Genomic DNA, 24,691 nt, shown 5'->3' on the forward strand with positions numbered 1-24,691 from the left:
TATTAAGCCCCTTTGTCATCCTCATTTGGGAGCTCACATGGGGGGCAATAACCCTAATAATTCAACATGTGTTGGCAGCCTAGAGTCCATCAAACCAAGATTGGAGCATGTAATCAAACCCAAAATATGATGCTGTCCTTTCACTTGTGCAAGTATTTAAATGAGATGGATTTAGATCATGTCTCTGGTTTGAAAGACCTTTTCACACAATGTGAAGCCAAAGAATATTGAATCATATTAGTGAAGACTTGGGATGAGAATCTGAACTTGTACAATTCATATTAGCACATCAAAAAAAGCCTATTGTGTGGTATATCCATACAGTGACAGGGTGATTCATTTTGGAACGTAGCTTGGACACCTTGATAACAGCCTAGTCATGCATGCTTCATTCAGAAACATAGGGATTTTGACACCCACAAAGTGACCCGCGTTCCCATCCATGTTCTAAATGAGCCAATATATCCACTTTATCACCACATATTAAAAACTGTGATATTTGGAAGAAAAACACAATCAAGAAATAAGTGACTTATTAAGACCACTGCAACATAAAGACGAGAAGTACTGGTTCCCGTCAAATTCAACATCACCTTTCACTTTACCATCGAGACTTTTTTAAGATCTTACTAGGGACTTCGAAATGGTGGGTTTAAACAAACATACATGCATAAAATGGGGATGTACCATTTAACCTAAGCATTAAAGACCGTGTCTTGAACCTTGCTGCCACTACTTCTAAACGAACCAATTCCTATAAGGGTCCAGGAAATGTTCCGTTCTCCCTCTGCTCGTTCCACTTGTCTATCTGCAACCATTTTGAACATGCCTCAAACCACAACACCCTCAAAAGGGGGAACAACTAAATAGTAAACAATTTTTAAGGTACTAAACAAGTAGAAGTATTGTCATTCAAAATCACTATAAATGACAGATCTTCTGCAGAATTGATAGGGATTACAGCCTAAATTAAAAAGCATACCAGTATCACTTCAAATATTCAAGCAGCAATTCAAGTTTACATACAATTTAAACAAACCTCTCTCTCTCTCTCTCTCTCTCTGTCCATAGGGAGCAGCTGCTCAGAGCACATATGGGTGATCCAGGTGCACAGCCAAACCCCACTCAAAGTATAATCACTGAGCTTTTCCAGCTAGACAATATCAAACAGCACAACCCATGGAGGCAGCAACTGGAGGGACCCCAGCCAGAGCTAGAGACACTTCAGACTCAACAACACACCGAGGCACAGATCACATTAGGGGACCTTCCTTCCATGTTCAATAGATCGGAGGCCCAGCCCACAGGAGTGACAGTGGTACTTGTCCACCACAGGCCTATAGCCCGGATACCACAACGGACCACACACTGACAGTTGTCAGTGATAGTTGTCAGTGATCACATGTTGTATACCACCACATCAGCCTCGTCCATCAACGCCCCCTTCCCAGGCTTGATGCCCCTGTTGGCTCCCACTTCCCGGGCCTGGAGAGCTTTCTCTTTATGTATCGATGCCATTACGACACATTTTGTGGATATTGCTAACAAAAATGTGTACTTTTATGGGCACGTAAGTATCTCTTCAATTCAAACCTTGCTCGAGTTTTTCATGTACACCTGTTTCTCTCTTCAACGATAAGCCTCTGCAAATTTTGATTGTTCGCTTCATGTTTACTTCAATGATATGCGTTGTCTGAAAATTTCCCTTGTTGTCAGACTATTTACTAGGGATGCAACATTAACAAGGGAGATGCATCCATTGAAATAATAATCAATATTTGGCACATGCTTGGAACAACTTAAGGTTGAGCATAGTTGGGTTGCATTTCTGGACCACTGAAAGATTCTTAAATTCAAAAGAGTGTGGGCGCCTCACCAGGCTCCTTACACACCCAGACCAGAGGTGTCTTGCTGCCTTCCGTCAAGAGGTACTCTGGTATAGAGAGCTCCTCAGGGCATGGAGACAGGCTTTTGACACACAGCCCGATCCCTCTTAGAGCAGGATTACTGAGTTTTTCCATTCAGACCGTATGGACCACACAGCTCCTGTTGGGAGACGTAGCAGAGACCCAGAGTCCAAGACTCACCACACTTGACAGCGGACGGGCATGCAGATTACACTTGGCGACCTCCCCTCCTTGTTCATACTTGGAGCACGGCCCACCGGAGTTACAGTAGCTTTGGTCAGGAGCAGGGTCATCGCCAGGAGACCCTGATGGACCGCACCCGCAGATAGCTCCATCACAAGCTACACATGCCCTTCCCTTGAGTCCCCCTTGACACCTACACCATCATGAGGTCACATTCTACTTATGAGGATGATGTTGATGACACCACTGATGCTATATGACTAAGTATTTTAGGACTTGACATTCAGCATGGGTGATGATGCTCGCTTAGTAGCTCCACCCTTCTGCTTGTTTGTATTAGGTTTTTATCAGTCTCATAGACCCATCAGTCTTCCGTAGACTTTAATAAACTCTCTCTCTCTCTCTCTCTCTCTCTCTCTCTCTCTCTTTCTCTCTCTCTCTCTCCATATATATATATATATATATACTTGATAGTGATCGCCAGTCCCATAGATCCTGAAGGGTCTTGCAGCAGACTTTAATACAACCATCTCTCTCTCTCTCTCTCTCTCTCTCTCTCTCTCTGTGGTTCCCTGATTCAGAACCTGTCATATGCAGCTGATGTTGTGCTATTACTCTTCTTCAACATAGGGCCTCCGGATACACCTAGATGCATTACAAGCATTCTATGAGTCGCACGTTTGAGGGTCAAACCTGGGTAAGACCAAGGTCGTGATCTTCAACACACCCTGAGAAACTATGTATAGAGAGAAATTCACTTTTGGTGGATCACCAATGGAGATTGTCTCATACATTTATTTAGGAGTTCTCTTCTCTAGCCCTATTTTCACGATGAGACCGGCGATGCTCGCTCATTTGAGCAAAGGATATGCTTCATTGTCCGGCCAAAAAGACAATGCTTCCACTCACACTTTCAAGACCCTCGGACCAAGGCTCTCCTTTTTTACTCCTTGGTCTAACCAACTGGCATATATGGCAGCGCTTGTTGGGAGCTCCTCTTACTGCAGACTAGTCTAGGGTAGAGCGACACCTGGTTCTCATGCTATAGTGTTTGATACGCAGTAAAGCCGTCAATTTCCCACCAAATCATGCAGGCTGAATTTGGGTCATCTCCATTGTAGCTTGATGTGACATTCCAAGTCATCACGTATCTAAACCTGTCAAAGGGTACAGTGACTGCACCTCAGGGTGACGTAGACTACCATGGCTCACACAATCCTTATCTATGGCCCTATAGCAGTTGAGGGTGATCAGAGACGCTGGTATGCACACAATTGCAAGTGGTTTGAGAGATTGGGACTCCACATGGACAAATTACCCCCTTCCTGTACAGCATTGTGTGCCATTTCTCCCACTCAGATATCACGAGGTTAACCAGGTCATACGTGAGGACCTTCTACAGAGAGCTCCCAGTGAAGCGCAACTCCTATAGGGATCATTACTTGCGCATCTCCGAGGAGGGCTTTCTTGATCTTCCAACGTATACCTAGATTCACCTCCCACATTCACTGAGGATCTCTGTTAGACAGTGCGGTGTTTCGTCACATCGACTCCGCATTGAGAGTGGTGAGCTGAGGGAGTGCCCACGGAGAGGCGCATTTGTACCTTGTTTGGTCGATAGGAGATTGAGTTAGAGGAGCACTTCATCCTTAGACGCCCTGTGTACAATGAGATTCGAGACTGCTATCATTGTCTTTTAGAGATAGCTTCGGACTCCTCTCCCAATTCCTCTCTTATCCAGATCAGAGATGCCTAGCCACCTTCATCCATGAGCTAGAAAGGTATAGAGAGCGATTACTCAGATCGCAGAGACATGGATAGGACACACATGCATACTCATCTCAGAGTATGATTACATAGTTCTTCCAACCATACCATATAGACCACCAGAGGCAGAGATACAAAACCAACGACATGACTCTCTCGAAAGAGGGCAAACGCACAGATCATGTTTGGGGACATCCCATCCATGTTCAAGAACGGAGCATGACTGAGAAGAGATACCATGGCCCTTCTCAAACGCGAAGCCATTGCCAAGCATCCCCAGTGGACCGCATTCACAGATAGCTGCATGCATTCTGTCTCTGATCTCATACTAGTATAGCCTGCCCACTGCCGGGCCCATCATATGGATATGCATTATCTGACCAAACTTGATTTGTGATGATGTCATGAATATGCAGTATTGATGCTGTTATGACTATGTAGTACTGATGCTCGCTTAGTAGATCCACCGTTCAACTTATTGTATCAGGTTTCTCAGTCTCAAACCCATCGGTCTTCCAAAGAATTTAATATACTCTCTCTCTCTCTCTCTCTCATGGTCAGACTTTTGTTAGATTGCACGGTCGGATTGACTTATTGACTGGATCATGTCACGTTGGGCCTATCTTCACACACACACTCACACAGAGCCCATATGAGAGTATTCATGATGACATCACAAAGCTTTCTAGACAGGGGGACACTCTCCTCCTTGGTGACTTCAATGCACGTACTCGGAACGGATAGGTTGGCCTGTTAGATTTCAATGAGGATTCCCTCATAGTACTGGAGATGGATGCAGCAAAGCTGGGGATTGTGCGGTAAGTCAGTAGATACAGATGCACCACTGACAGCATATGGGAGGCATCTACTCAGGTTGGGGGCTATACATGACTTCATCATATATAGAGGTCTCAGAAGATGGCCATCATTTGGTGGGCTCACTTGTTTCCTACATGGTGGGGGGAGAAGTACAATGGACTACCTACTTGGTCCACTAGCCTTTGCCCCACAGAGACGTGATTTTATTGTGCCTCCTCCACTCGGGGCCGACCACTCATACCTTGCCTTCTGTATATCCGTTGCCATGCCAACCATGAGGAGGGCCCCCCCACCACCCAGTTGCATTCAAATCCATTTTGACCATGCTCTTGACTTGGTGTACGTGAGCCACCTAGCTTCTAAGCTTCTAGTATTACTTGGAGAGAGGATGAACCTCGCACATGCATCAGTCTCAGTGATACAAGATGTTGCCACCAGATCCTTTCCCACGACACAATCTACCACATGGGAAGATGCTCCAGAACCCCTGGTTTGACGATGAGTGTAGAGAGATGAGAGCCTTCCTCACACATGAGCGAGCACTGGGACATTTGACTTCACCAGAGGCACATCTGATCTCATGCCAAGTGACATGGCATAAGAAGCGGGCCTTCCTCATACACAGGATGGATGAGGTGATCAGATCCTTTTGCAAAGGAGATCCTACTATGGGATGGGGGCTCTTGTTGGAGGGGAAGTCGCCCATCCCCATCATAGATCCAATAATCTGGCATACATATGCATGCTCTCTATGTGATGTCCCAAGTAAGGTACCACCTGATATGTCCTCTATGCCCATACCCACTACGTGTCACTTGTTTACTGCACAGAATGTACGGGCTGCCCTTTTTCGGCTTCATAATAATAGGAGATCACCAAACCATAAGGGACTACGCACTGAGCACTTTGTACATGGACAAGAGATCTTGACCCTGATCCTAGCACAAATGTTCAAACATGCCATATGCCATGGCTTCCCGCCTACCTGGAGCACCACCATCATAGTACCGATACACAAGGCAGGTGATCCCATGGACAGTGGGAACTACCGCACTCTTATGATTGGCCACTCTCTGGCTAAGATATATGGGTCGGTACTAAAGAGGGAGATCAGCAGCCACACGGAGGGTCACGGGCAGCGGGCTCTTGGGCAAGCAAAATTTCGGAGATAGTACTCCACCCCACATTTTCACCTTGAGGGCTATTATTGAGGAGGCGAAGTCGAGGCATCAGAATGTCTACACTTGCTTCGTAGACTTTCGTAAGGCATTTGATACTGTCCCACGTTCTTGCCTGATCACGAGGTTGCAGGAGTTGCAACTCCCAGAGATCATGACTTGGGGGGTCATAAGTCTATATGAGTCCGTTTCAGGAGACCTATCAGACAGGGTTGAGAGTACTATTGGAGTGAAACGAGGCAGCTCCCTCTCACCGACTCTTTTCGGGCTCTATACTGACGAGATCACTTCCTTTGTCGATCGCCTAGGTGGAGAGGGTTCACTTCTGGCTGACCTAATGGCTCGCGAGCAGTGTCCCGTCGCCATAGCTTCACATACCATGATGAGTCAGTGGAGATAGTGCAATCTTACACATAATTGGGGGTAGTGTTCACCAAACCAAGTTTCACGATGATCCATGCAGTTACGGCACGACTCACACAAGGACAGGGTGCTCTGGCCCTACTAGAGAGGTGATGCTTCTAGGCAGACTTCCAAGACCCTCCAACGAAGGGTTGGCTTTTTGGCATGCTGGTGAGACCGACTGCCATGTATACAACACCTTTCTGGGGGAGTGATATCTCAGCAACGAAGTGGAGGAGATTTGAGAGGCTACATGTGATTATGGGATCCAGGATGATTCGGAGTAAGCCCTCAGTCCCCCACCACATTATAAAGGCAAAGTTCACCTTGACCCCTCACCACATTGATGCCATCTTTCAGACAGTGACATTACCCCAGTGGAGATTACCGAGGTTAGCATTGGAGTCCTCCAGGTGACTAGCAAAGAGCGGTGTTGATACAGCATGGTATGCATGGGTATCCACATGGTTTAGCAGTCACGGCATTCAAATGGACACACTTTCCCCCTTTCATTACAGCTTGGATGCACCACCCGAGATGAGATCAACCACATCATACGGTTGGACCTCCTCCAGCTCCATACATCTAGGGCTTGGAAGAGAGGAGTTCCCCACCAAGATCCAGTTCTACTATGACCACTTCCTGAGGGTCTCGGAGCATGATCTTGTCATCAGACCTCAGTACCTGGAGGATAGGAGAGTCTCACATGCATTGAGGATCTCTATCAGTTAGTTGCGAGTCTTGTCACATCAGCTGAGGATTGAGGCAATGAGAGCTACGGGCATACCAAGAGAGTAGAGGACTTGCACACTATGCCAGATGGAGGAGATCGAGATAGAGGAGCACTTTCTATGTGTTTTCCCAGTCTATTATGAGATCCGAGGACGATATCACTCCCTCTTCTAGGAGGGGCATGGCTTTGGTCCACTTACACGGCTGATCCATTTTCCCGATCAGGTGTGTGTTGGGCTCTATCTGATTGAGATACAACGATAGAGAGATATACTAATGCGACAGACTAGAGAGTGGCAGGGATTGAGGCCATAGGTCACCGAGATTGATAGAGCATAGACACTTATTACAGATTTCTATGCATCTAAGTTAGTTGCCGGCGAGGTTGAGGGAGAGGAGCTTAATGAGATGAGAGTATCATGGACTAGCAAGTGGGAGTCTCCACCACGATACTGCCAGACGAGAGACACGCACTCCACATGCGACATAGAGAGGGATGCACATGATGAAGGTCCGGCCAATTTCAGCCCTCCTCAAGGTGACTGCCAAAGATGAGGAGTCACCCTTGATGTAGCCCTTCGGAGACACAAATGGAGGAGACCACGCCCTCCACCGCATCGAGAGACAGCTCAACAGATACAGATATGAGAGCTTCTCAAATCTCATTAGAGAGCCACTAAGTTACTTGGATATATGGAACCTGGGCATGTACTAACAGCGTTAGCTCTGGGCACCTGACACTCTTCTGATATTTTGCTACTCTACTATTTTGTTCACTAGCTTAGCACTTTAGCTTCAGCAAGGGCCTTACTTAGTGAGCCCTTTGCTTCAGCCCTTAGTGGCTTGTATGAGTTACCTTTTGGTTTTGCATTTGTCTCATAGGCCCGCGAGGCCTCCCGCAGACGTTAATACATCTAATCCTATCTAATCTAATCTAATCTAACCTATCTATCTACCTAGCTAACCTAGCTAACCAACTACCGGAGCTGCCGCCAGCAGCAAACAACCGCCAAGAGCCAGCAGCCTCCAACAGCCGTCAGCTCCCCCTAGCCCATCGTCATTACCAACAAACCCTCCAGTCCCATCGTCAACAACAACCCCCCCCCTCCAACCCTAACCTAACCCTAATCCCGAGTTAGGCTAAACCCTAACCCCAACCCAACCCGAGGGTTAGGTTTAGCTAGGGGGTTCTCCAGACAACTAATTATGGACTGGCCTATCCTCTCCTCCAAGTCCCCCTCAACTCCTTCAACCTCCATCAGGATTCGGTACTCTACAGTTGCAGCAATGACACCCTCTCCGTATGCACGCAATTATCAACAAGAAGGTTCCAAACAACCCCATCCTTGGGCAACAGGATCAGATTTTTTATCTACAACAAGCAGTGAGAGAGCTACGATTGGAACTAGCAAAAGTAAAAGCTCGACTTCACATACTAGAAGGGCCTGGTAAGCAGGCAGTAATTGATGAGCCTGTAAAATCTTGTAAGGACTCCTCCCCTATGCCACAGAGTCTCTACAGTCAAATATCTTGTTCACATTGAAGTACAAACGGCTAAGAAGGAAGTGATTGTGGAAGTGGATACCAAAGCAAGTAAGTCTGATATTCAAGCAGAGATTAAAGAACACGAAGCTAGATGTGATAATGCGCTGAAGATTAGAATAGGCGGACTTCCTGAAGATTGGTACAAAGAAGAGGACACTTATAGTGAAATATTGACAAAGATCAAAGTAGGCTTGCCCAACATTGAATGGACGGATGATGATGAGCAGGATGATGATGACTCCAGGCCCGCTTCTATTATGCACTACAAAGGTCAGGCAATCCTTACACTGAAGTCAAAAGATATGTGAATCAAGCTTCTTCGACAATCTTACAAGCTGAAGGGTACCAAAGTATGGATAGCTGAGGAGCTTACACAAGCTCAACTCAAAAATAAGGCAACTGAATTAGCTAAAGTCAGGGCTGCCAGAAAGGATGGAAAATGGGCAGTTTATTGTGAAGGCGTAGCCCTAATCAGAGAGTTTAAATCAAAACCAAAAGACTTTCAGTCTTAAACTGATGTATGGCTGATTACTCTTTAAGACTATTATGTAGGTACTCTAAATAAATGGGGGGTTGCTTTTGCACTCCTTGGGAGCTGCCATGCCCCCTCCCTAAAGCAGTTGTACTAGAGGGTTTCTTGTTGTTCATAGACCTTTTGGTCTCCAGTGGACGTTAATAGACTCTCTCTCTCTCTCTCTCTCTCTTTCTCTCCCCCCCCCCCCCCCCCGCTAGCTCTGCGCTAGCCCTCCACTCCATCCCCGTTAGCCCCTCTTTTGCTCCATCTGTACCTCCGTACAGCCTCTCCCGCTAGCCCCTCCGCTCAGCCTCTCTTTCTCTAGCTCATCCGTACCTAACACCCCGTCCGTACCTTCGTACCACAGCTCGTACCTCCGTACCTACCCCCGTCAACACCTCTCCATACCTTCTGTCCGTACCTAGTCCTTGTCCTCCCTAACCCCGAGTTCGGCTAAACCCCCAACCCAACCCAAGGGTTAGGTTAAGCCAGAGGGTTCAACATACAGCCAATTATGGATTGGCCTACCCTCTCCTCCAAGTCCCCCTCAACTCCCTCAACTCCTTCAACATCCACCAGGACTCAGTACTCTACAGTTGCAGCCACGACACCCTCTCCATATGCACGGAATTACCAACAAGAAGGCTCAAAACAACCCATCCTCGGGCAACAGGGTCAGATTTTTTATCTGCAGCAGGTAGTGAGAGAGCTACGATTGGAGCTAGCAGAAGTAAAGGCCCGACTTCACATTATGGAAGGGCCTAGTAAGCAGGCAGTAATTGATGAGGCTGTAAAATCTTGTAAGGATTCCCCCCCTACCCTGCAGCTAGTCTCTACAGTCAAAGATCTTGTTCACACTGAAGTACAAACTGCTAAGAAGGAAGTGATTGTGGAAGTGGACAACAAAGCAAGTAAGTCTGATATTCAAGCAGAGATTAAAGAACACGAAGCTAGATGTGATAATGCGCTAAAGATTAGAATAGGGGGACTCCCAGAAGATTGGTACAAAGAGGAGGACACATAGTGTGAAATATTGACAAAGATCAAATCAAGCTTGCCCAACAATGAATGGGTGAATGATGATGAGTAGGATGATGACGACTCCAGGCCAGCTTCTATTTTGCACTATAGAGGTCATGCAATCCTTACACTGAAGTCAAAAGATATGCGGATCAAGCTTCTTCGACAATCTTACAAGCTGAAGGGCACCAAAGTATGGATAGCAGAGGAGCTTACACAAACTCAACTCAAGATTAAGGCAACTAAATTAGCTAAAGTCAGGGCTGCCAGAAAGGATGGAAAATGGGCAGTTTACCGTGAAGGCGTAGCACTAATCAGAGAGTTTAAATCAAAACCAAAAGACTCTCAGTCTTAAACTGTTGTATGGCTGTTTACTCTTCCTGAATATCATGTAGGGCTCTAAATAATAGGGGTTGCTTTTTGCACTCCTTGGGAGCTGCTATGTGCCCTCCCTAAAGCAGATGTACTAGAGGGTTTCTTGTTGTCCCATAGACCTTTTGGTCTCCAGTGGACATTAATAGACTTTCTTTCTTTCTTTCTTTCTTTCTACGCTAGAACTCCGCTCCAGCCCCGCTAGTCCACCGCTCCCCCTCTGCTTCACTTCCGCTTCAGCCCACTCCACCTCCACTTTACCCCCGCTCTACCTCTGCTCCACCCCCACTAGTTCTCTGCTCACCTCTGCCCCAACCCACTCCAACTCGCTCCAACTCGTTCCAACCCTTGGCAGCAGTAGCAGTTCATGGGAGAACCACCCCTAGGACGAGCTGAGCCCTTGGCTCTGCCTCGGGGGGTTAATTCAAGCTAAAGGGCTCCTGCATTTAAAGCAGGCACCATGGAATTTCTGAAGACGAAGATATTTGCAACAACGCCCCTTAGCAAGCCCTCCTATTCGGATGTAGCAGCGACACCCAGCCCTTATGCATTGCATTTCAAGCGAATGACTGGACCAGACCCGCAGGAGCAAATCTACTAGCTAACACAGGAAGTAAGAGAGTTCAGGCTTATAATAGCAGCTCTTGGGAAGAAAGTGAAGGAGTTGTAAAACAATGAAAGTAAGCAAGAAATCATTGCTGAAGTTTTACAAAAATGCAGCTCATCTCCACCAGCACAAACACTTGTCTCCACGGTCAAAATTGATCACCACTCAGCTCAGCTCAGCCAAGAAAGAGATGGCTATTCTAGCCAACAACAAAATCAACAAAGCAGATTTATATATGGAGGTAAAAGAGCAGGAAGCCATAGCAAAAAACAAGAAGAGATTGCGCATAGGGGGGTTGCCAAAGGATTGTATGGGATGTGCTGAGATAATTTTACGGAGGGATACACAGTAGAAGAGAAGATCAAAAGTCCCATAGATAGAATGGGATGAAACTGACATCAGTTGGATCTCTCAGAAGGGAACACAAGTACAAGTTGAGTTCATAGAGAGGGCAGGTAGAGTCAAGATTCTCCGACAAACAAACAAATTGAAAGGCACACGGGTATGGATATCTGAGGAGCTAACCCCAAATCAGCTCAAACAACGGAATGTTGAACTTACTAAAGTGAAGGATGCACGCAAAGATGGAAAATGGGCAGTATATAGGGATGGACAAGCCTTGATCCATTATTTCAAATCTAAACCCAAAGACTCTCAGTCTTAAACCAATGTTGCTCAAGCCGTTTTTTTCTAAGATAAAATTAGTAGCTAGTTATGCATCTAAATAAACTCGGGCTGAGTTGATATACTCCCCCAAAGTCTCTCAGTGTCTAACTGATGTTGATGATTTTGGTGTGTGTTTTTTTGTCCCATAGACCCACGAGGTCTCCTGTGGACGTTAATCTCTCTCTCTCTCTCTCTCTCTCTCTCTCTCCCCCCCTTGGGCATCTCCATATCCCTCTCTCTTGCAGCTCCTTCGCCCGCTGCAGCTCCTCTATAGCTCCTCAGCCCTCTGCAGCTGCCCTACCCGCTGCAGCTGCTCCTTCGCCTGCGCAGCTCCTCTGCCTGGCTGCCTCTCTGCCCTTATAGCCCCTCCTCCGCTCTGCTGCTCCCCTGCCTACTCGCTTCACACCTGCTCCGCTCCAACTCGTGGCCCCTTAGCCCTTCCACCTTGCTCTGCCACAGCCCCTCCGCTCGAGCTCCGCCCTATCTCCGCCATAGCCCCGTTGCCCCGCCCCTACCTAATCAGACAACATGTCTTCGTCCATCCACTTGGCATTCAATGCTGAATAATTCTTGAACTTGACAAGGTACCTATAAATTACCTTGCCCTGGGGACCCTTATGTACTGTATGATACAAAATTTGCTCTGGCTGGAGGATCTCTTCCAACTCATCCACTTCTGGTGGATCTTCCAATATAGGCTCTATAGGATTTGGCCCTTGATATTTAAGATTCACATGAAATGCATTGTGAATCTTCCAATGCTTTGGTAAGTCCAATCTCTAAGCTACTTCATTGATTTCATTTGTGATCGGAAGGGGCCATAGTACCTAGTAGATAGGTTGGCATATACTTTCTCTTTGCCTTTAAGCTTGTGGAGCCTGGCTCTCTCAAACTTTGAAAGTATCCAATCCCCTCGCTTGAGGTCTAGCTCTCTTCTGTGCTTATCTGCAGTTTTCTTATGTTTCTCTTGGGATCTCTCTATTGCTATCCACAATTGGCTGAATGCTGTCCGAAGATACTTAACATATTGTGCTGCTGCAAAAATCTCATCTTTGGTCTGATTGGTGGCAAAATCACATTTCCATATATGACCTCAAATGGGGCTTTTCATATGGAGCTATGAACTGTAGTATTATATGCAAACTCCACTAACAGCAAGTACTTTTCCCAATCTGATTTCTGATCAGCCACATAGCTTTTCAAAAGATCTAGCACAATTGAATTGCTACCTTCTATCTTGAGGTAGAAAGAAGAAGAGAAATTCAGGCGCATCCCCATATTGTCAAATAAAGCTCTCCAGAATAGACTGGTCATTCTGGCATCTCGATCAATGACAATGGACTTTGGCATACCCTAATGGTCTTACGTACCAGAATAAAATGGTCTTGTTCATATCCCATTATTCCATGTCTTTGATCATGGCAAATCAAAGATAGTCCATTGCTATGCTTTCCCATGGTGCATGAGGTGCTGGAAGAGGAAGCAGTAGGCCAGGTGTCTTCCGTCTATCATATTTAACTTTCTGACAAGTAAGGCATTCTATAACAAAATTATGTATATCATTGTGCATGGCTGGCCAATTAAAAAAAGTCACCAAGTTGAAATACTTCAAGTCAAAGTTCCAATTGACCATTTATTTGATCACACTTATAGAGTTCTCCATTTATTTAATTATGGTCAAATAGTTATTCTTCTAATTGACCAAAGTATTGACTTCGGTCAAAGATACTTAACCCCGATTAAGTAATCCTAACCTTGGTTAGGGAGACTTGGCTTAGGCCAAGAGAATTAATTGCGGTTAACTAGAGAACCACAGAGTTGACTACAGTCTAAGAATGTTGGTTTTGGCCAACAAAGCTTGGCTTTAGCCAAGTAGGTTTGACTTCAGTCAACCAAGATATTCCCGACTCCGGTCGGAGAGTCTTGGCTTTAATTAAGGCACCTCGACCTATGGTCAAAGCCCCTTAATTACAGTCAAGAGGATTGACCTCGGTCAACCAGAGTATTCTCTATGTTATGTTTGCATGTGTTTAGTGGAGATGCCCACAGGGACTAGGAATAGGCTAGAGATTTATTTTGCATGCAAAGTGCTAACGATTAATGGGTGCCATGGGAATGTGCATTTAATTAATTGTTGCAGGTACAAAAGAGTGGTTTAATTTCCACAAAATATGGAGCCTAGCAGGTACAAAAGAGTGGTTTAATTTCCACTAAGTATGGAGCCTAGCAGGCATTCAGGAAGTGTCCAGACTAGGAAGACTCGAGCTAACCTATGTGGCATGTAATCTAGAAAGTAGCTAGGAAATTGGCACATGGCACTTGCCAAGTGTGGAGAGCTGGCTCTCCCTTTTGTTCAGATTTTTCACATTTGTGTAATCATCCTGGAGCTGTAGCTGTGTACTCAGACCTTTACTTTGGAATAAAAACCTTCGGGGGGTCCAGCCCGACAATTTGTCCTCGTGTGCATGCACAGAGAGAGAGACACACAGAGAGTGTTGAAGCTTTGCAGTGTCAACGCCATCGCCGATAATAGTTCTTTGAAAGAAAGAACTATACATTGAGTACAGAGCAAAGCTTGCGTGATCAATTCCATCTACGTTTCATTGGTATCAGAGCCAACGCCAATGGGTGGAATAAAATGGCACAGCGTGAAGCCCAGTGAGTCAATTATTGGGAATTCGCACAGGAATCTCTCCTTGGTGTCAATTTGTGTTGAGCACAAATAGTTCGATAAAATATTGCGGGTGCAAGTGAAAGCGTTGGGAGCATGAGTAGCTGCGGGCCTGAATCGCGAGGCAAATGCGAGAATCTACATGGGGGTTCCGTCAAAAGTGACACACAAAAGGGGGTCGGCAAACTCCTCAGACATTGCACGCGACGAACCCCAGCCACACGAATGATGTAACTAGTTCATCATCGAATGCTTCCGGGAGCTAGCGAAGCACGAAATGGGCGATTGCGTCAAGCGTAATCTCGGTCGTCAGGCGTGAAGTCAGATATTTATGATGACGTGGCGCAAGAGCATACCTGGCAGGTGGACTGCAGCATTGACGTGGCACACAGGCCGGCAGTGACACGTGGCATGCAGTTAGTTGATGCTGATGTGGCAACTTTGCAGATTGCTGCAAACCTCTAGTTAACCCTGGTTCGTTAATCCTGGTTAGAGGTCCAGTTACAGACTAACTAGTGTGCTCAACCAGACCAGTCTAGTTAGTCTGCAGTTAGTCAGCCAGTCACCCTTTTATTAAAAAATTAAAAAATTAAGAAAAGGGGACACCTATCAGAAAGCATATTGTAAGACAACAACAGTAAATTAGAGATTTGCATGTCTTTGAACTGAGACAGGGAAGTCATATGCATTTCTGAGACTAATTACAGCAGCCAGAAAGCGGCAACACAACAGTGGATGAGAAAGTTTACATATGGATGATGGGGACACAGTGGAGACTAATATCAAAAGTTCAGGATGCATGTCTGCAAATTGCACCCTTTAAACAGGTCCCTAAGAAGACCCAGATAAGGAAGTATAGGGCTGGTCTTAATGCAAAGATACAGGCTGTGGTAAATACTCAGCATCATAAAGGCATACAGAATATTATGCATGCAACCTCTATGGCAAGTTTGATGCACATGCAAGATCCCACTACAGTGCCTTCCCTATATGCCGAGACGGCAGAGAAAAAAAAGTCAGCCACTCCCCAATTTGAAGAGGGAATTTCAGCCTCAGAAGCCGAGGGGGAACCAAGCACACAAAGCCTATAAGGGCAAACCTCAGTTTCCCCCTAAGCAAATAGCTACATTTTGCAAAGAGGGGAAATGTTTTAGGTGCGGAAAGGAGGGGCCTGTGGGTGCCCAATGCCTTGAGAAACCTTTGGGTTTTAAGGAGCAAAGAAAGCCACAAAGACAGCCAAGGCCAGTGGCAGGTGGAGTTCCTGATGTCTTGGGCAAAGTGTCAAATCTAGAGGAAAGAGAGTTGCTGCTCTCATGGGGCAAGATAAGAGACCAGCAGGCACTCATATTGTTTAATCCAAGGGCTACAGATAATCTCATTTCAGAAGACGTAGCCATGAGGCACTAAAGAGTTGGGCATGTCCCTAGATGCCGATCAGATGTTCCATGGGGATCCTGTGCCTGTCACTCCCTTGATTGGAAAGCTCTGAGTCCATGTACAAAGTTATGTAGATTACGAGGATTCTTAAAAATCATGATGTAGTTTTGGGAATGCCTTGGCTTCATTGTAAGGCAGTGAAGTTGTCTCTTCCTCAAAGAGTGTTTTAGTTTGTACATAGGGGTAAAGTGCAACGTATCGTCGCTAGGAACATAGGGGAGACCATCCCCATTGTATCTGAAAGAGAAAATTTTCAATTTCTTGAAAATTTTAAAGATTGTTTCTGCATTGCCAAGAGAGTAATCCCCTGAGAGACCGGAAGACCATTGTATAGAACTAATCACTGGCAATGAGCCACCCAACAGACCACGTTACAGGGTCAATGCTACCCAGAGGGAGGAAATTATGGCTTAAGTACAGAACTTGCTATCTAAAGGACTGATTCAGTCCAGTTCCACTCCGTTTTGTTCCCTCGTACTCCTTGTACAGAAGAAAGATGATTCATTTTGTATGTGTGTTGATTATCGCGCACCAAACAAGATGACCATCAAGAATAGATTCCCAATTCTGTGCATAGATGATTGCTGGATCAGCTCAATGGAGCTTCAGTTTTCAGCAAAATAGATTTGAAAAGTGGTTATCATCAAGTCACAATACAGTCACAGGATGTGCACAGATAACGTTTCGCACTACATTTGGGTTGTAGGAGTATCTCGTGATGCCTCTTGTGTTAACAAATGCCCCATCTACCTTTAATAGAATGATGGATCGCATCTTCCGTCCATACAGGCATTCACAGGTACCTTCTTCGATGATATCGTAGTCTTCTCAAAATCCGAAGAAGAGCACAGAGCACACCTTGCTGCTGTTTTTCAAGAGCTGCGTAAGAAAAGTGAACTTTTCTTGGAAGAGATGCACTATTTGAGGCACATAATTTCCAAGGATGGACTACGAATGGATCCTACAAAGATCCAAGCCATCCAAGAATGGCCAGAGCTGAAAACGGTGCATGAAGTCCATAGTTTCCTGAGCCTCTATTCACATTACAGAAGATTGATCAAGCATTTTGCTGATATTGCTGCTTCACTTCATGACTTGACCAAGGAAAATACAGCTTTCAAATGAAGTATTCTACAAAAGAAAGCATTCACTATATTCAAAGAGAAGCTGACTACAATGCCAAATCTGATAATTCCAAATTTGTATCAACCTTTGGATGTTGATTGTGATGCTTGTGGAGTGTGTTGGGGCTGCATTGCATCAAAATGGTCATGTAGTGGTGTATGAAAGCCCGAGACTACAGGATGCCAAGAGATACTTGGAAACTATTAAAAAGAATTGCTAGCTTTGTGATTCATGCTATTAATACATGGAAACACTATCAGACTTTACTCTAAAGACTGACCACCAAAGTCCAAGATATTTCTGAACTCAGACTAATCTCTCAAAGAAGCACATGAAATGGGCAAATATGATGTCAATGTATCATTTTCATATTATCCATACTTCAGGAGCACAGAATAGAGTGGCTGATGCTTTGTCTCGAAGACCCCAAGTCAATAATGTGACAATTGCTTATCACAGGGATCTTGAAGACATGAGAGAGCACTATGCCACTCATGCAGAATTTGGTGAAACATTTTGAAAATGCAAGAGGGGCAATCTTCAAGTCAGTATTCCTTGAAAGACTAGTATTTAATAAAGGATGACTACTTATGCATCACTTGAGATATGAGGCAAAAGATTTCGAAGGAATGCCACGCACCTCCATATGCTAGGCATAAAGGAATTGCAGCTATCACTCAGGCTTTAGAGAGGTATTTTTATTGGCCAGCAATGCGTAAAGACATACATCAGTTTGTTACGGAATGCCTTACTTGTCAACATGATAGGCTGAAAGCACCTGGCCTACTAACGCCTCTTCCCATGCCTCAGGCACCATGGGAAAGTGTTGCAATGGGCTTCATTTTTTATTTGCCAAGATCAAAATTAGGGAATGATGGGATATGGAGTATCACTGATAGATCAAGCCCATTTCATTCCAATACACAAAACCATAAAGGCAGATAATATGACTAAGGTTTTTATGGCATAGATCTTTAAGCATCATGGAATGCCAAAGTTCATTGTCAGTGACCGAGACCCCAAAATGACCAGCCTATTCTAGAGAGCTTTATGTGATAAGATGGGGACGAATCAGAATTTTTCTTCCTCTTTCGAACCCCAGACAGATGGTCAAAGTGAAGTAGTGAATTTAACAGTATTAGATCTTTTGAAATGCTACGTCACTGACCAAAAATCAGATTGGGAAAAGTACCTTCCATTGGTGGAGTTTGCAAAATACTATTCACAACTCCATAGGGAAAGCCACCTTTGAGGTCATATATGGAAACGCGATTCTGCCACCTGTCTTGAGGACCAAAGATGAGATATTTGCATCTGATCAGTATGTTAGAGACCTCCAAACAGCTTTCAGCTAGGTTCGGACAGCTATAGAAAGGTCTCAAGAGAAGCATAAGAAAGCTGCAAATAAGCACAAGACACAGCTAGATCTCAAGCGAGGGGATTGGGTACTTTTGAAGTTTGAAAAAGCTAGGCTCCGCAAGCTTAAAGGCAAAGAAAAAGTGTATGCTAAGTTATCTCCTAGTTGGCCCTTTCAGGGTTACAGATGGGATTAATGAGGTTGCATTCAAATTGGCACTGCCAAAGCATTAGAGGATTCATAATGCCTTACATGTGAGTCTTCTAAAGAAATATTAAGCGCCGGAGCGTACATAGCCAGTAATAGAAGCTCCACCGGAAGTGGATGAGTTGGAGGAGGTCCTTCAGCCCAAGTAAATCGTGTACATACTGTACGCAAAGGTCCTTGGGGCAAGGAATTTTACAGGTACCTTGTAAAATTCAAGAACTATTCGTCATTGAAAGTGGATGGATGAATACATATTGTATGATAATCCGCAATTACTAAATACTTACAAGGAAGCTTTTTAGTTGAGGTCAACTCAATAGAAGCCGAGGGGATGTCACCAATTTGATCAAAGTATTGACTTCAGTCAAAGATAGTGAACCCCGGTTACGTAAGCCTATCCTTGGTTAGGGAGACTTGGCTGAGGCCAAGAGGGTTACCTGCGGTTATAATCAGAGAACCACAGAGCTGACTACAGTCAGAGAGTGTTGGTTTCGGCCAACAAAGCTTGGCTTTAGCCAAGGAGGGTTGACCTCGATCAACCAGAGTATTTTTATGTGCACACATATGTTTATTGGAGACGACCACAATGACTAGGTATGGACAATCTGAAAATGAAAGATGGACAACAGATTTGTCCATTTCATGTGCTTTTCTGAGAGCTTAGTCTCTGTTAGGAGTACCTTAGCCTTTGATGATCAGGTTTAAAGTAAAATCTACACCCAAGAGATAATGCTTCCATGTGTCTATGGCATGTATTACCGCTAGTAACTCTTTCTCATAGACTCCCATATGCCTTTCAGCATCGCGTAGTCTTCGGCTTTCATAAGCCACTATATGACCATCTTGATGAAGAGCAGTCTCCAATACATTCTCCACATGCATCACAATCCACGTCAAAGAGCTTGTACAGATCAGGGACAACAAGAATTGGTTTTGTAGTCAACGTCCCTTCGAGAGTATTAAATGATGTCTTTTGTGATGCACGCCATCTAAAGGCAACATTTTTTCTTGTTTAAATCATGAAATGGAGCAGCAATATCAACAAAATGCCTAATAAATCTTACGTAATAAGAGCAGAGAACTAGAAAGCTGCATACTTCATGAATAGTTTTCAGCTCATGCCATTCTTGAATGACTTGTATCTTAGCAGGATCCACTTGTATCGCATTGCTCCAAACAATGGATCTTTTCCAAGAAAAACTCAATCTTTTTGCCATTAGCATAGAGCTGATGATTACGCAGCTCTTGAAAGGCAATAGCAAGGTATTCCCTATGCTCTTCTTTAAATTTCGAGAAGACTATAACGTCATTAAAAAAGGTACCTATGAAAAGCTCTTGAAAGACAATAGCAAGGTGTTCCTGAAGGTGCGTTGAGAAGAGAGAGAGAGTGCAGGTACGAAGGAGATGAAGTAGAATAGCCGTCACGTCAAAGTCTTAGATAGATGATAACACACAAGTACAAAGTACTTATACCTAGACCTAGGACTAAGTGTCCTAGGTGTCACATAGGACTAAGTGTCCTATGTGGCCTAGCGTTGAGAAGAGAGAGAGAGTGCAGGTACGAAGGAGACGAAGTAGAATAGCCGTCACGTCAAAGTCTTAGATAGATGATAACACACAAGTACAAAGTACTTTTACCTAGACCTAGGACTAAGTGTCCTAGGTGTCACATAGGACTAAGTGTCCTATTTGGCCTAAAAGGCACTAACACTATAAGTGCCTATACTTATGCCTACAAGGCACATACCATGGCCTATAGGGCATCACTAGAACCACCAGAAGATGGCCTACAAACCCCCCTCCATGGGATGGGCTGAAGTACTATGGAAACATCTCAGAATACCTAGTAGTTTCTGGTCATGGTGGCACATGTTCATCCAAAAGGATATAGCCACCTATGAATGTACAAGGAATGTCAGATCATGTAACAAAGGGAACCAAGTGTAAAGCCTATTGGAAGACTTTGAACTTGGGACGAGGAAGTGCCTTTGTAAACATATCTGCGATGTTGTCCTCTGTGGGAAGATAGGACAACTCTATGTCTCATGCTGACAACTGCTCCCGAACATAATGATAGTGAACTTCAATATGCTTGGTACGCGCATGAAACACTGGGTTACGCGCAATGGCCAAAGCACTCTAGCTGTCAGTGTAGACAATAGTGGAGGATGTCTGGCCAATACCAAGATCTGTAAGTAACTGTCGAAGCCAAACACACTCTACTGTAGCGGTGAAAGCTGCCTTGTACTCAGCCTCACAGCTAGACGTGGCAACTATCGGTTGCTTCTTGCTGAGCCAAGAAATACATGAATTGCCAAGCAAAAAACAATTGCCAGAATGTGACACTCTGGTGTCGGAACATCATGCCCAGTCACTGTCCGTGTAAGCATGCATGGTAAGTGAACCTTGATCACCATAGAAGAGGGCTATATCCTGAGTGCCTCTGAGATATCTGAAGACTCTCTTCACTGCCTGCCAATGCTGTGAACTGGGCATGTGCATGAATCTGCTGAGCTGAGATACTGCATACTGCAAGTCAAGTCTGGTGTGACATAAATAAATAAGGCATCCACAGCCTGCTGATAAAGAGTGATATCACATGGTGGGCTCCCATCATGAGCTGAGAATTTGAAGCCAGGGTCTGCTGGAGTAGAGATTGGCTTGCAATCCTCAAACTGAAAACGATCAAGGAGCTGTCCAATATACTTGGACTGAGACATCATGATACCCCCCTCAACATGAGCAAACTGAATGCCCAAATAATAATGGAGCTGTCCCATGTCTGACATGTCAAAAATCTGCTGCAAATCCGCCTTGAAAGCTACAATTTGCTGAGTATCTGGGCCCGTGATGAGCATATCATCCACATATAAAATCAGCACTAAAAAATCAGATCCACTCCCACGGACATAAAGAGTGGGTTCTGTGGGACTATTCTGAAAACCAAGGGATAGTAAGTGTGCATGAATTTTGGCATACCATGCCCTGGGTGCCTGCTTCAAACCATAAAGGGCTTTTCTAAGCCGGCATACCTTATTTTCAGAATCAACAACCTCAAAGCCAAGAGGTTGTGTGACATAGACTTCTTCCTGCAGATCCCCATGAAGAAAAGCGGTCTTGATGTCAAGTTGGTGCACTTGCCAATGATGATGGGCTGCAATGGCAATGACACATCGAATGGTAGTAATCTTGGATGTGGGAGCAAATGTCTCTTCAAAGTCAATGCCTTGTTGTTGCACATACCCTTTTGCAACAAGACGGGCTTTGTATCGATCTATGCTGCCATCAGATTTCCTTTTTAATTTGTAGACCCACCGCGTTCCAATGGCATGCTTGCCAGGTGGGAGATCTACTAATTCCCATGTGTCATTTTTGTCAATAGATTGTAACTCAGCTTTCATTGCATCCATCCACTCTTTGCTGTCAAAAGCATCTTTATGGCACAAAGGCTCTTCATTGCAAGCTGTAGCAAGGAGGGCAAACTCAAGAAAGTGACCATGCTGTCTATTCCCTGATCTTGCCCGGGCAGCAAAAGGCTGATCTTGTTTGCTGTCCCTCAATGTATCAAGAAGCCATCTGGGAACTTGCCTTTGCTGTCTATTCACAGCTCTTTCTTCAATGTTTGCATCATGAGTAGTGGGATCATTTTGTGCCAGAAGAGAAACCTGCAAATCAGCATGAGGTAGTGGCTGATTATTGCTTAGTGGAGGGCCTGCAGGAGGCTCATGTTGCTGCTCAAAATCCTCTTCTGATGATGGCAGAGGTAACCAAGATTCAAAGGCATTGAACATGTCAACATCTGGCTTTGCTTTGCAGTCCACAAGAGGAGAAGCTGAATGTTCAGCAAAGATCACATCTCTACTAACAATAATTTTCCCAGTATTTGGTTGATATAACCGATACCCTCTGCTCTCCTTGCTATAGCCAATAAATATGCATTTGATTGCCTTGTCATCAAGCATATGTCTCAGCTGAGATGGTACATGAACATATGCAAGAGACCCAAAAACTCTCATGTGGGAGAGTGAAGGCTTCCTGCCTTTCCATGCTTCATAAGGTGTAAAAGTCTTCAATGCCCGTGTAGGTGATCTATTCAGAACATAGTTGGCACACATTACTGCATCAAGCCAAAATTTATTGGGCAAAGACTTGGCCTTAAGCATGCATCTGGCCATCTCCATTGTGGACCTGTTTTTCCTTTCAGAAACAGGATTCTGCTGAGGAGTGTAAGGAGTAGTGCATGAGTGAATAATGCCCCGTAAAGACAGAAATGCATCAAACTCCTTTGACATATACTCACCCCCCCTATCTATGTTGAGGGTGAGAAGCTTGCTTCCTGATTCATTCTCAACCATTTTCAGCCATCTCTGAAAGCATAAGAAAACTTCAGATTTGGCCTTTAAATGATATACCCAGCAATATCTTGTGAAATCATCAATGAGAGTCATGAAATACTTATACCCCCCAATGGCATTTGTCCTTATTGGGCCACAGACATCACTGTGTACTAGCTGCAATTTCCTTTGTGAGAGTTTTGGACAATTCTTTTGAAAAGGAAATCAATGCATCTTACCCAAAAGACAACCCTCACACACATGTTTGGAAACTGTGTGAGTCTGAGGTACATCATTTGCCATCTACTGTGAATGTAGCTTTGCAAGAGCTCTATAATTGAGATGGCCCATTCTCTCATGCCAAAGATGAGTTTCAATAAGCTGTGAATCTGAAATAGCCAATGCTTCAATAGAAAGTGCAGCTGGATGATGATCAAGGTGATAAAGCCCTTTTTGCAAAGTGCCAGTGAGAACTACGGCATTGTCATCACGAAGATCATATACTAGGCATCTGTAGCCATCAAAAATTACTCTGAAACCTGAAGTAGCAATTGTTGAAATTGAAATCAAGTTGACTTCAATGCCAGGCACAAAAAGAACATTTGTCAAAGTGACAGGATGGCTGGAAATGGATGTGAGCTGCACATCTCCAACTCCTTTTACAGCATATGAAGCATTATTAGCACATGTAACAGTCCCCCCTCAAGGTGCATCAGCTAGAGAATGAAACAACTGTCTGCAAGATGTGACATGCTTGGAAGCACCACTATCAAAGTACCAGTACTGAGCATCATTAGCAGTAAAGAGTGCATCAGCTTTGGAGGGATCAAATGAGCAATGGACAGCCCACGCCCAATCATCCTGAAGAGCATGTGCATGTGAAGCATCTACTGGCTCATGGGATTCAATAGCATGTGAGGCATTAACTATCAATCCTGCTTTCTTTTTCTCCGAAGCAAATGCGCTTCCTGCATTCTGAAATGTCATGTCCAGGCTTGCGACAATAGTTGCATCTTTTCTTCTTTGCCTTATCTGCTGTATTTTTAGATGCATGGGAGGAATTGCAGCTGCTATGCGTAGAGGAATTGCAGCTGCTAGGCGCAGATTTTGGCTTGCCCATAAGCTTGGAAGCCTTGCCTCTTCCTGTCTGCTCTGAAGCAAATGCATGATCAGGAATAATGGCTTGTCTGTTAGCTCTACTTTGCTCTTCCTGCAAAAGCAAAGTAACTAGCTGATCAAAAGAATAGTGGTCTGGATTACCCATGGCTACTAATCGAAGGGTTGTAGCAAACCCTTGATATGTATCTGGCAGTCCATTCAATGTGGTACTGACAAGCTGTGAATTTGGCACCACCTCATCAATGTTGGCAAGCTGTTCCATGAGGAACTTGACCTTTGTCAAGTATGCATCCATTGACTCACCTTCATTCATACTGACTTCCTATAATTGCCTTCTCAAATATGCAACACGAGCTTCATTGCGAATCTGATAGAGAGAAGCCAATTTATCCCAAGCATCCTTTGATGTCCTGCAAGACCGGATGTGTGGAATAATGATTCTCTTGCATGATAAAGCAATGCATGAATGTGCATTTGCATCTCTTGCATCCCATCTTGACTGTTCTTGAGTTGGAAGAGCAGCAGCAGGAGTGCTAGAGGAAGAGGCATCAAGAGTGCTAGAGGAAGAGGCATCAGGAGGAGTACCCCCTGTAGAAGGACCAGCAATAGAGGCAACCACTATAGCATTGGCTGGCCTCAGATCAGCCCCAGAAACAATATTCCACAAATGCTTTGCAACAAGAATATGTTTCATGAGATAAGACCACATCGGATAGTTGGTGCCATCCA

General features: G+C 44.7%; 1 long non-coding RNA gene across 2 annotated transcripts in view; it reads left to right on the forward strand.

The window, feature by feature from the left end:
• Nucleotides 1-1,007: 1,007 nt before the first annotated feature.
• LOC147901394 (uncharacterized) overlaps nt 1,008-24,691 on the forward strand; it is a 39,005-nt gene continuing 15,321 nt past the window's right edge. For both annotated transcript variants that reach the window (XR_015541195.1, XR_015541196.1), the window contains exon 1: nt 1,008-1,570. This is a non-coding gene — a long non-coding RNA (uncharacterized LOC147901394). The remainder of the gene's footprint in view (nt 1,571-24,691) is intronic.

Source organism: Dipteris shenzhenensis, chromosome 6, assembly GCF_047967505.1.
Source record: "Dipteris shenzhenensis isolate YYH24624 ecotype China chromosome 6, Dip_SZ_1.0, whole genome shotgun sequence".
Classification (NCBI taxonomy): domain Eukaryota; kingdom Viridiplantae; phylum Streptophyta; class Polypodiopsida; order Gleicheniales; family Dipteridaceae; genus Dipteris; species Dipteris shenzhenensis.